The sequence below is a fragment of the Amblyomma mixtum genome, chromosome 1 (genome assembly GCF_055824585.1).
Source record: "Amblyomma mixtum isolate Tamu chromosome 1, ASM5582458v1, whole genome shotgun sequence".
Classification (NCBI taxonomy): domain Eukaryota; kingdom Metazoa; phylum Arthropoda; class Arachnida; order Ixodida; family Ixodidae; genus Amblyomma; species Amblyomma mixtum.
In genome coordinates, this window is record NC_143012.1 from 209,998,997 (window position 1) to 210,010,605 (window position 11,609).

Here is an 11,609-nt window from a genome sequence, read left to right on the forward strand (position 1 = left end):
GGATTCCCCTACCTCCTTCGCTATTACGGAAATTAAAATGTATTGCGTAAGGCCATTACAACACCCTCCTGTATATTGTTTTCAGGAGCCTTGACAAGCTCCTTTTCGTTATACCGTGACGTATATTGTCAATACAATTAAATATTTAATGCTAACAAGTAAGCCAAGGAAAAGCAGCCGTTCTTGAAGTAAGGGCACCCGCAAACTGTACTACATCGAACGAATACGCTGTCCCTTAAAGGAATCGCTCGACAAAATTCCATTCCATCTTTCAATCGTTACTGTCCAACGTGTTGAAATCAGAAACATTTTATCAAGGGATCTACATTTCTCTTTAGAACGTCCTGAAAATAAAGGGGGAAATAGGGGTGTGAGAATTCAAGGAAGCGCCCATGCCTTAGAAACATCTTAGATCAATCTCAAAGAGCCTGGTCCTTTCTGCGATTAACATCTGCCATTTCTACCTTTGCAGTTTGTATTCACGTGAATAAGTGCTGCGACGCAACAATCACAAAGCCAGTATTTTTTCGTTCCTACCCTTGCACCTGTTGCTTCGGAGCCGATGACACGCTGATGTGGCGCATATCAGTTTTCTAAACACGAACACACGCAAAAAAGACGTTATGCTATGTAACCTTATAATTATTATTTGAGAATTGTACCACATACTATTCGGTGGGAGATGCGGCGCGTATACCGACAACAAGTTAGATTTCGGTTGTGTTTTCACGAAAACAATAAAATTTTTGGGGGGTAAGCGAAGAATTTAAGCTTATAAACCGATTTCCTTCTTTGGTCTTGGATATCAGATCAAGCTGCAGACGGCAAGAGTGCGAGCGATAAAGATACGACCGTGAAATGGGTTTCTGTTTCACGTTTTACCCATTTTACCGCGAGACGGCAAAAAAACATTCGGGCTGCAAACAACCCTGTGCGTGGCTGCATCAATGGCGGTGGCGTGTTTTTCGCGGATTACGTTTTCTTCAAAATCCAGCTTCATCGTCCCCTTACGGTAAGTCTACACGTTTATATTTTATTCATTTGGTCTCCTAAACCACTCTAAGCAGAGCTGTGTGTGCAGAACAGATTATGTGCGCAGTTACAAACGTCCTATCTTCGTTTCTAAGGCGGAAGCCACCGGGCTCTCGACTAATGCCGCTTATCTCTGTGCCGCTGTCTTTACTAACGCGCGGAAAGGCAGTCTGTGCGATGCCCTTGATGATAAGCCGCTCCTCGCGAGCTGTCTACTAGATTTTTCGTGTTTCAAGGTAGATGCGCGGCCAGAAATGTCGTTTAGCCTGTGAATGACGGCCGAAATGGAACTGTGTGTTAGTTAGCGCCGTGTGAGCTCTATTTACTTCGCACCTCCGAAAACGTACTTACATACAGTCTCGTTCAGTGGTGGATTACATTTATTTTCTTATCTTTGTGTTATCGCCTGTCTGGACCATGGAGTGCTGTTCTTTTGGAGGTGTGCATTGCTTGCTACGTATGGAAGCTCGCTCGGTGCGCGTCGTGGACGCCGACGTTTCAGCAAAGTTGTCTTGTAACACTATAGACTGGAGCGCGAGACGTTTGTCAAAGTTGTAGTCAAGCGGCGCTGGAGGAATGCTTGTAGTGTGATGGGTGAATAAAATTCGTTGCCGGCGCGAATGGCCGGCGTGCTCAAACACCGCGAAGAACCCACGAGCTCCATCCCATCTCCCCTTCGTTGCACACGTATGGATTCGTCCGTGTCTGTCATCAGAGCCGTTGGCCGCCGCCGCTGGCTTGCGGGCACTTCATTTTGAAAGCTGGGTAAAGGTCGGCTCGACAAGAGGTGGCTTACATTTCGTTCCGAGTGGTTCGTTCATGACTCCCGCTCACACGTGCACAGATTTCTCGAATACCATTTGCGCTAGAGGCAAAGTATGTTTTTCTGATTTAAGACTTCTACGTTACGAAAGCGCCGATGTGGCTCGCCGCTTATTTGCGCCTAAAATTAAATTAAGCTCTCGTGTTATTATAGCTGCGCCTGTAATTGTTTCATTGAAATACTTCCTACTTTGAGCACGTTCAATGCTTTCGCTGATTTTTCTAGCAGCGTTGGGTTAGGCTACCTCCATGCAATAAAGACACCTCTTTACTGCGCTGTTGGGGCTGCACTTGAAGGAAAAACTAAGTGAATTTCAGACGGTATTTTATCGTGACAGTAATTTGCTGTCTCAACCTCGCGACTGCTTTTGAAACGGCGCAGCTGCAGCCTCTGTGTGCTGTATTAGTATTCTGAATAATGAGTGCGGCATGGAAGCGCTGCAACCCCCTTTTTTATTAAGAGCGCGCGCAGATGTATGAGTATGCTGTTCCGTCTTCGTGCTTCAAGTTATAGGCGAAAATCTGTGGTGGACTGGTTGCTTCTGCCTGCTGGTTTTGTATAGCTTGTGCCCGTTTGAGTATCAGCTTACGTACACTCGGCCAAATCTTTAACTGGCTCAGGTGTTGCATCGCTAAATGCACCTTGTAAAAAGGTGCCTTTTGGCTACACTGCTGGCATATTCATGTTGTAATTTGACGCGTGAGATGGCATTTCATAGTTTCTTTTTGTTAATATAATGTTTGATTGGAGTACGTGCATGTTTATATCAAAGTTAGAAATATTCATCGTCTGCCGCTATACGAAGAGCGGAAACAAGCGGAATACGAAGCAATGGTTCTGGTGGCGCATTTGCACTAATCTGGCTAAACGACTTGTCCACCATGAAAGGAGTGGTACTTTACCCAGAGAATGAGGCCATATGGACCAGATCCATTTCTGCGTATGCCGCTTGTTTCAGCTGTTCGTAGTGGCAGACGAATGTTTCTGATAACGTTGATCTAAACACGCAAGTACTGCACTCAAACATTATATGAACAAAAAGGAAGCACGAAATGACATTTCACTCGTTAAATTACAGCATGAATATGCCAGCAGTGTAGCCGAAAGGCACCTTTTTTACAAGGTGCATTTAGCGATGCAACACCCGAGCCAGTTAAAAATTTGGCCGGGTGTACCAGGTTTCATGCAGGGTATTTTGAAGCGCTTCTTCTATAGCGGTTATAAGAATAAATGCTGCAATATTCTCCTTTTTGGATCCCTGTGTGAGGTGCACTGAATCTGTATTTTATGGAGGTGGCATTCTTAACAGCTCCTTGCGAGTCAATGCAGATATGTGGCACAATTGTTCGAAGTCTTCTGTTACAAATAAAGTAAAAGGATTGCCATAAAGAGGTCAGTATTGGCTGTAACAGTATTGCCATACAGAAATCAGTATCAGTACTGGATTCAGAGCAGAGTGCTCCAGGGATTAGGGTTCTTTGTTACAATGTTTTATGACGACGCATATAATCTTTCGTGTATTTACTGATATGATTGAGCCGGCGTGATAGCTCAGTGGCTATCATGTTCGTATGGCGACCTGAAGGATGCAGGTTCGATTCCGGCCTAGGCGGTCGTATTTTAATAGAGGCAAAATGCTAAAGGCCTGTGTACTCTGCACAAGTGGCCGAAATTATTCCCCAGCCTTTCACTTCAGCGTCTCGTAGCCTGTGTCGCCTTGGGTTTTTGAACCCCATAAAACCAAACCAAAAGATCAAGATTGCCTTTCTAGAATGGCATATCCAGGATATGCCTTGCATTGTAAAGCACATGTGTAGAGATGGAATGGGAATTTTTTTTTCAGTTCCTCTTATATTATTTTTTTCCTTGGTGCTGTACAGGTAAACGTGCCCGGACGATTTACTGCAGACAACAGGCCACAAGAATGCTTCTGAGGAAACTAGCCGGACTGTTACTTTCAACTTTTATGTAACTGTGGTGCATTCTTATGGTGCATGTATTGCATATTCCCAGCTTGGATAGCTTGGAAATAAACTAAATTTGTAAGTATATTGATTGTTTCTTGTGTGAACTCTGTCTGGTGACCTTTTTCAATGATTGTAGACAGTCTATATGCAGTCAATAGATAATGGTCTTAGTAGACCAGTTTAGTAGACAGAGGTCTATAGACTGTCTATAGACAAAGGTCTATAGCATTGCCAGGCCACACACCTATGGAATGTCTATGGACAGTCTATAGACATATGTCTACTGGACCAGTAGACTTTTGTCTGTAGATTGTCTATAGACGGTAATGTACAGGAAGTCTATGGCCATAAGTCTATAGGTAGTCTATAGTCCTTCTATAGACAAGTGTCTATAGACGGTCTATAGACAGCTCTATAGGAAATGTATGACCATAAGTCTATAGATCGTCTATAGACTGTCTATAGACCTGTGTCTATAGACTTCGTATAGACCCATAGACTTTCAGTAGACATTTGTCTATAGACTGTCTATAGACAAAAGTCTACTAAAAGTGTATGGCCATAAATCTATAGACTGTCTATAGACCAGTCTAAAGGATTTGTCTATAGACAGTCTATAGACTTCATAGACTAAAGTCTATAGACAGTCTATGGACTGTCTATAGAAATTTTTATAAGGGCAGTGTCACATAGGCAAAGTGGCGCTGAAAATGCTTTCGCCTTTACGCACTTTAGAGAGTTTCGAACCCGCTGCATATACGAGGTCTGTTAGAAAAGTATCCGACCTTTGGCCGAAGAAAAAAAACTGGCATAACTAGAGCGTTAGAAACCTAATAACCTTCAAAGTAGTCTCCTTGGGGCTCCATATGCATCTCCCAGCGGTGCTGCCATTGTTGGAAGTATTCCGAAAAGACCCTTTTCGGAATGGAATTTAGCTCTGCTGTCGTTGCAGCCATAATGTCCTTTCTTTTCTGAAATCTCGCTCCTTTCAATGACCTCTTGATTTTAGGAAACAGCCAGAAGTCGTAGGGGGACATATCAGGAGAGTAAGGAGCCTGTTGAACTACAGGAGTCTGGTTTTTCGCCAGAAAAGTCTGAATCAAATGCGAGGAATGTGCAGGAGCAATTCCGCGAGGGATGCGCCAATTTCTTGTTGACCTCAATTATGGTCTCTTGCGCCGCACAGCACCACGTACGCGATGGAGGACATCCCTGTAGTACTGTTTAGTCATTCTTTGAAACTGTGGGGTGCGTACTCGTGGTGTGCCACACAGAGGGAGTCAAAAAGCAGTCAGCATCACTTTGACATTGCTGCGCACTTGTCGGGCCTTCTTTGGTCTTGGTGACGTGGAATGCGTCCTCTGTGACGATTGGGATTTGGTTTCCGGGTCGCACTCGTACACCCAAGACTCGTCACTAGTGATTACGGCGTCGGTGAAGTTAGGGTAACTGTTTGTGGAATCCAGCATCTCCTGTGAGACTTCAACACGAAGCTGCTTTTTCTCCACCGTCAGCAGCTTCGGCACGAATTTCGCCGCAACTCTCTCCATGGCCAAATCTTCGGTGATAATGGAATGTTCAGAAAAATTGCTGATGTCCACCTCTTCCGCAATTTTTCGGATAGTCACACAACAGTCCCGCATCACCACAGCGTTCACTTCGTCAATCACCTGGTCATTTCGGCATGTTGGTGGCCGACCGGAGCGTGGCTCTCTCTCCGCGGATGTGCGGCCGTCTTTAAACCAGTTGCACCACTGCTTAATCTGTGTGCTGCTCATAGCATCATCACCGAAAGCCGTCTGAACATTTCGAATAATTTCCACTTGGCTATCGCCAAGTTTCTGGCAAAATTTGAGGTAGTAGCGCTGCTCCTCTCGCTCCGCCATTTTCCTTGCAACAAGTAGTAGTAGTAGAAAACTTTTATTTAGATCTTTTAAGAGATTCGCGGATTCGAAGCCTCCGTCGTCTTTCGTGGCGCCGGCGACTTGAGGCTTCTCTTCAGCAAGGTTGGGCCCCTAGTCCAGGGCTCCACTGAGTCGCGCTGCATCAGTAGCGTGCCGCACTAAGGCCCTTTGGGCCGCGAGCTCGCTGCTGGTGATGATGATGATGAAAAGCCTTTATTTAATAAAAGAGGTGAGGCTTTCTTAAAGAGCCCCGCAATGGGTGGAGTCCCTATTCCGGGACCCCATTGGTGCCGGCTCTCCCATTGCTCCAAAAACCGACGAGAGCACTGCGCACTCCCTCACTCAAACGCTGCTTCCCAGCGACTGACGCTATCGGCAGGCGGGAAAAAATTCGTGCATGCGCACGAGGGTTCAAGGTCGGCTGCTGTAAGCGCACTTGTTTCATATCCATCAGGTGTTCGCAAAAAAAAAAAAGTCGGATACTTTTCTAACAGACCTCGTACATTGTTGTAAGGCCTGCGTCTCGTCGTGTCCGCGTACGCTTCGTGTTATGCCTGTAAACATTTCATGCTTACTCTAATCTCGGTTACGGGAGAGGCAGATATTTTTGATTGGAGTGTTTTAGAGCGAGCTCTTTGGCGTTGCCGTCGCCGTTGCCTTTCGGCGTTCATGGTGTTCATTGGCGCTGGCGTTGACGTTTTACACTCCGATCATTTTAAGGAACGGAAGCGCTCATGACTGGCTCCCTGGTTCAGTGGACACATGAAACGCACTTTTATGCTGTTGTTGCGGCTGGAAGAGCGGTTGCCTAGCATCCGTTGCGGTGGGCACTCAAACCGCACCATACAGGGAGGGAGGCAGTGGGAGTGAAAGAAAGAAGACAGAGAGGAGCCGTAGTGAAAGAAATGAAAATTGTAATTGAGGAAAGGAAATTACGCAGTAACTGCGTTACGCAGTAACTGCGTCGCACATCTCGATGGACACCCGTCATCTTAGGGTGCAGTTCAGGTGTCCATCGAGATATCTGAGACAGATACTGCTTCATTTCCTTTCCTCAAAAACTAATTTATCCATTTAGAATATCCTGTATTTGCACATAGTGGATATTCTAGAATTTAAATTGGTAAATTGGTTTCTGAGGAAAGGAAATGGAGCAGGATCTGTGTCGCATGCATTGGTGGAAACTTTAATTCTTCTCCACCAAAATTTGACCACCTTGGCCGGGATCGATTCCGCGTCTCTAGGGTCAGCAGCCCAGCCGAAATTTGACTTCCGTTGCCGGGATCGAACCTGCGTCTTAGGGTGGTGGTGCTGGTGAAAACATATATTAGGATGTTGGTTGGTAGGTTGGATTATGGGGTTTAACGTCCCAAAGCGACTAAGGCTATGAGAGACGCCGTAGCGGAGGGCTCCGGAAATTTCGACCACCTGGGGTTCTTTAACGTGTACGGACATCGCACAGTACACGGGCCTCTAGAATTTCTCCTCCAAAGAAATTCAACCGCCGCGGCCGGGATCGAACCCGCGTCTTTCTGGTCAGCAGCCAAACACCAAAGCGACGAAGGGATAGGAGGTATGTTTCGATCTGCCCGTATGGGACCGATCCTTACAAGCACCAGGTGGAGGTCCCTAGTATGACAAAGTGGCGGTGGCCGCCACCCAGGTGGTAACGAATCTCGGCTACGGCCGCTTATCTGTTTTTTCAGCGAGCGTCGGACGAACGCGGGCGTTCGCATGTGGACGGACGCACTCCACATCGGCTCTGTGTCTTTTCGAAGATTCCGTCCGAATTTTCACGTGGGCCACCGAAACTTTTCGGCTACATCGACGGATAACGTCACCTGGACCACGGCGACACCACTCTTGAGCCGGTAGGCCCATTTTTTGGACTTTTATCGGACTTTTGAGTGGCCACCTGCGGCCGGGAGCGCTGAGCCTAGCGTAGGCCTAGCGCGCTCCCGGGGCGGCCCCGTGCGGTGCTTGCGTGTCTAGACATCGGCCAGCATGGAACCCCGGGACGCTGACGACCCTATCATGAATGAACCTACCCGGACCTCGGCCCAAGGTTCGGCGAATATTGACGGTACGGACGAATCTCCTGCCGCCTCGCCGGTCAATGCGAGCCCCGGACTCGGGGACGCAGTGACCGAGGCCATGGAGACCTCGCCACCGCAGCGGGACGACGGGGCCGACATCGACTCACTGCAAGACGAAGACATGGATCGTTGGGAGCTTGTTTCTTACAAACGGCGCCTAAAAAGGAAAGGCTCGAAGAAAGGCTCGAAGGGGCCAGGCGATCCCCGGGAAGAAGCAAACAAGATAGCGCCGACAGCCGCAGCTGGCGGAGCAGAGACGCAAGCGAGTGGCGTGCCGCGCTTTACATTAAAACCACATCTGGCGGGAGCGCAGCGGCAGATAAGGCCACGTCCGCCGCCGCTACCGAAGGATGATATCAAGATCATTTATCGCCCCAAGGGAGGCCTAAAAATCAGTGAAATCCGTGTCGACCAGGCAACGCAAGCACTCGTCGCGGCCAGCGGAGGAAAGATCAAAGAAGAAGACTTCATCATGAGACTCCGGCCCGGATCGAACATCATGAATGCGAGCACGCCCGACCTGGACATCGGCGACGTGCTCAGGAAGATCGAAAAGCTCACGATCAATGACCAGACCTATGCGACCAACACCTATCCAGCCCTACCGGACGACCTGAAGCGTGCGGTAATCCACGGCGTCATGCCGGGGCAATCACCGGCCCTACTGAAATCGAGGCTGCGGCTTCGATCCCAAGGAGTGAAGATCCTGGAAGCGAGAATGCTGGGCAAGTCGGAAACGGCGCTCATCACGTTCGACGGCCCGTATATCCCGCAGTGGGTCATCTACCGCTCCGGAGAATTCAAGACCTACCCGTATCGTCCTACGAGGCAGATCTGCTACGTGTGCGGAGAGCAAGGCCATCGTTCGGACGTCTGTCCAACGCCGAACACCAAGCTCTGCAGGACGTGCGGCACACACGACCCACCAGAAGACCACCCGTGCAAGGCCAAATGCATGGTGTGCGAAGGCGACCACGTCACCAGGGAGTGTCGTCGACGCCTGAAGACTACTGACGAGCTCCGGGGCAGCACGACCGGCGGCCGGCAGTCCCAGAAACAACAATGGCAGCAGCAGCAGCAGCCGCAGCAGCAGCAGCAGCAACAACAACAACTGCCGCAGCAGCAACAACCGCAGCAGCAGCAGCGGAACCCGCACCTGAGTCGAGAGCGCCGACCCAGGTGGCTTAGCTCGGAGCGGGACCATGGCCGCTCCTCGAGCCGAGGCCCTAGCACCGTGCGAGATCGCAGCCAGAGCCGTTCCAGGGATGACTCTTTCCCGCCGCTCAACCGGTCAACGGCCAAGCCGAAGCAGCAGCAGCAGCAACCGCCGCAGAAACAACAGAAGAAGGGCGGCGTCAAGGTGAGCTGGGGAGCGGGCTCTCCAAACCCACTGATTCCGCACTCGGATCAAGATAATATTACGCGTAACTCAAAAGAAATTAAAGCACTAAGAGAGGAGAATGCACATCTCCGAAAAAAATCGATGACCTCATTAAAGAGATGCGGGCTCAGAGAACAGGGCACGTACCGCGGCCCCCGATCCCGGCGGCCGAAGTGCAACGATCTCCAACCCCCTTAGCAGTGAACCCCGAAGAATTAAGAGCGTTCATGCAGCGCATGGATGATTTCATGATTCGCACCGAAGGACAGTTCCGCCAAACTCATGCAAGATTAGATGCCATGCAGGTCCAACTCAACCTGTCAGAACAGAACGTCACATTACTACAGCAAAAAGTTGCGTTGCAGGACCAAAGTTTCCGCAACCACGTCAAAAGTCAAAATACGCAACGAATAACAAACGAGGCCCGGGGCAGGCTCATACACGAGCGCCGTTTCGGAACTGAAGGCTCCAATCAGAACAATGCCCAAAACCATGGCTAAAGAAACTCCACTAGAAATCTGGCAATGGAACTGCAGGGGGTACCGCCAAAAAGCAGGGACTCCTAATGCAGTTTTTACATACGCAAGGCTCCACACCCGATATAATAGCTTTACAGGAAACTAACACGACACCGTCACTCAGGGGATATACGTGCTACGATAGCGGACGCACGGCAACCTTGGTCAGCAAAAAGTTGGTAGCCATAGCCCATGACCCAATTCCCAACACCAAAATTGAACATTTAGTGACGGAAATTATTCCCAAAAAGAAGCGTAAGGAAAAGAGTGTCTTTATCGTAAACCTCTATAGCCCGCCTCGCCAGCGGGACGCGAATTTTGATATACTCTTTCTAGGGGCCAGCAAACTTGCGAAAAGCAACTCGTTGCTCATTGTAGGCGACTTCAACGCTCGCGGACAGCAATGGGGATACCCCACTAAAAATCACAAAGGTATACAGGTCGAGGACGCGGCGGAAGCGATCCAATGTACCCTCTTAACAGACGAACTTCAACCCACGCGCCTTGGCACTTCGATCTGCCCGGATACGTGTCCGGACTTAACGTTTGTCAGGAGAGTGAAGCACGCAACGTGGGAGAATCTGCTGGAGAACCTAGGCAGTGACCACTATATCCTGAAGACCACGATAGCAGCCACCAACATCAAGCGCAAGCTCGGCACAGCCAAGATCACCAACTGGCCGGTTTTCCGCAAGGCTTGCGCGGACCTGGAAGGGGGGATTACTTCCACAGATGATTGGTGCCAACAACTTAAAGACATCCAGAAGCGGTACACTCAGGAAGTGGATCGCACCGAGCAAACACCAGAGGTGGACCCTCGGCTCATCAGGCTATGAGAGGCACGTCGAGGACTCACCAAACGCTGGAAGAAGCAGCGCTTTAACAGGAAGCTCAAGCTCAAGATCGCAGAAGTCACCAAGATGGCGGAGGAGTACGCGACCCAACTGGCCAGGCAGAGCTGGCAGCAGTTCAGTAGCTCGCTGGACGGCACCCTCAGCACGGCGAAAACGTGGCGTATACTCAAGACCCTCCTCGACCCTACCCAAACCAGGGCCGAAAGCGGGAAAGCTATCCGCAGACTCGTCCACACCTTCGAGGGTACGGAAGAGGAACTGCTAGATAAGGCCAAAGAGAAATGCTACGGCACGACCTTGCCTGCGGCATACGCGAAACCATACCTGGGGAAACCGAACACCCACTTAGACAAGCCAATCACCAGGGAAGAAGTGTTCGCTGTCATAAAGGCATGCACGCGCAACACTGCGCCGGGAGCAGACAAGATCCAGAACGCACTCATACGCAACCTCTGCGACGAGGCGGTCGACCAACTGACCACCTTCCTCAACGGGCACTGGGCCGCAGGAACGGTTCCTGAAGAGTGGAAGCATGCAGAGGTCGTAATGATCCCCAAACCGGGTAAGAAACTCCAGATCGAAAATCTCCGACCTATCTCACTCACCTCCTGCCTAGGCAAGCTCTACGAGCGAGTCGTTACTCGGAGGCTCCAAAGCTACGTGGAAGACGAAGACCTAGCTGTACCCCCACAGTATGTTCGGCTTCCGAGCCCACCTCTCCACCCAGGACGTCCTCTTACAACTCAAAGAGGAAGTCCTCACCAACGTCCCGAGCGTAGGCGAGAACGTTGTTATGGCCCTCGACATCAAAGGAGCCTTTGACAACGTTAGCCACACGGCTGTAATGGAAGGACTTGACAACCTCCACTGCGGCGAGAAGATTCACAGCTACGTGAAGGCCTTTCTCTCCAACCGCACTGCAACGGTTGGGCTCGGAGACCTTCGCAGCGCAAAATTTTCGACCCCCAACAAAGGCACACCTCAAGGGTCCGTCATCTCGCCACTACTTTTCAACGTGGCCATGATCGGCCTCG

At 49.7% G+C, this 11,609-nt stretch overlaps 1 long non-coding RNA gene across 1 annotated transcript; it reads left to right on the forward strand.

Moving 5' to 3' along the window:
• The first annotated feature begins 923 nt into the window (after positions 1-923).
• LOC149370768 (uncharacterized) lies at positions 924-3,906 on the forward strand. The gene is made up of 2 exons (XR_016291579.1): positions 924-1,012; positions 3,736-3,906. It is a non-coding gene; the product is annotated as an uncharacterized LOC149370768 (long non-coding RNA).
• Positions 3,907-11,609: the final 7,703 nt, after the last annotated feature.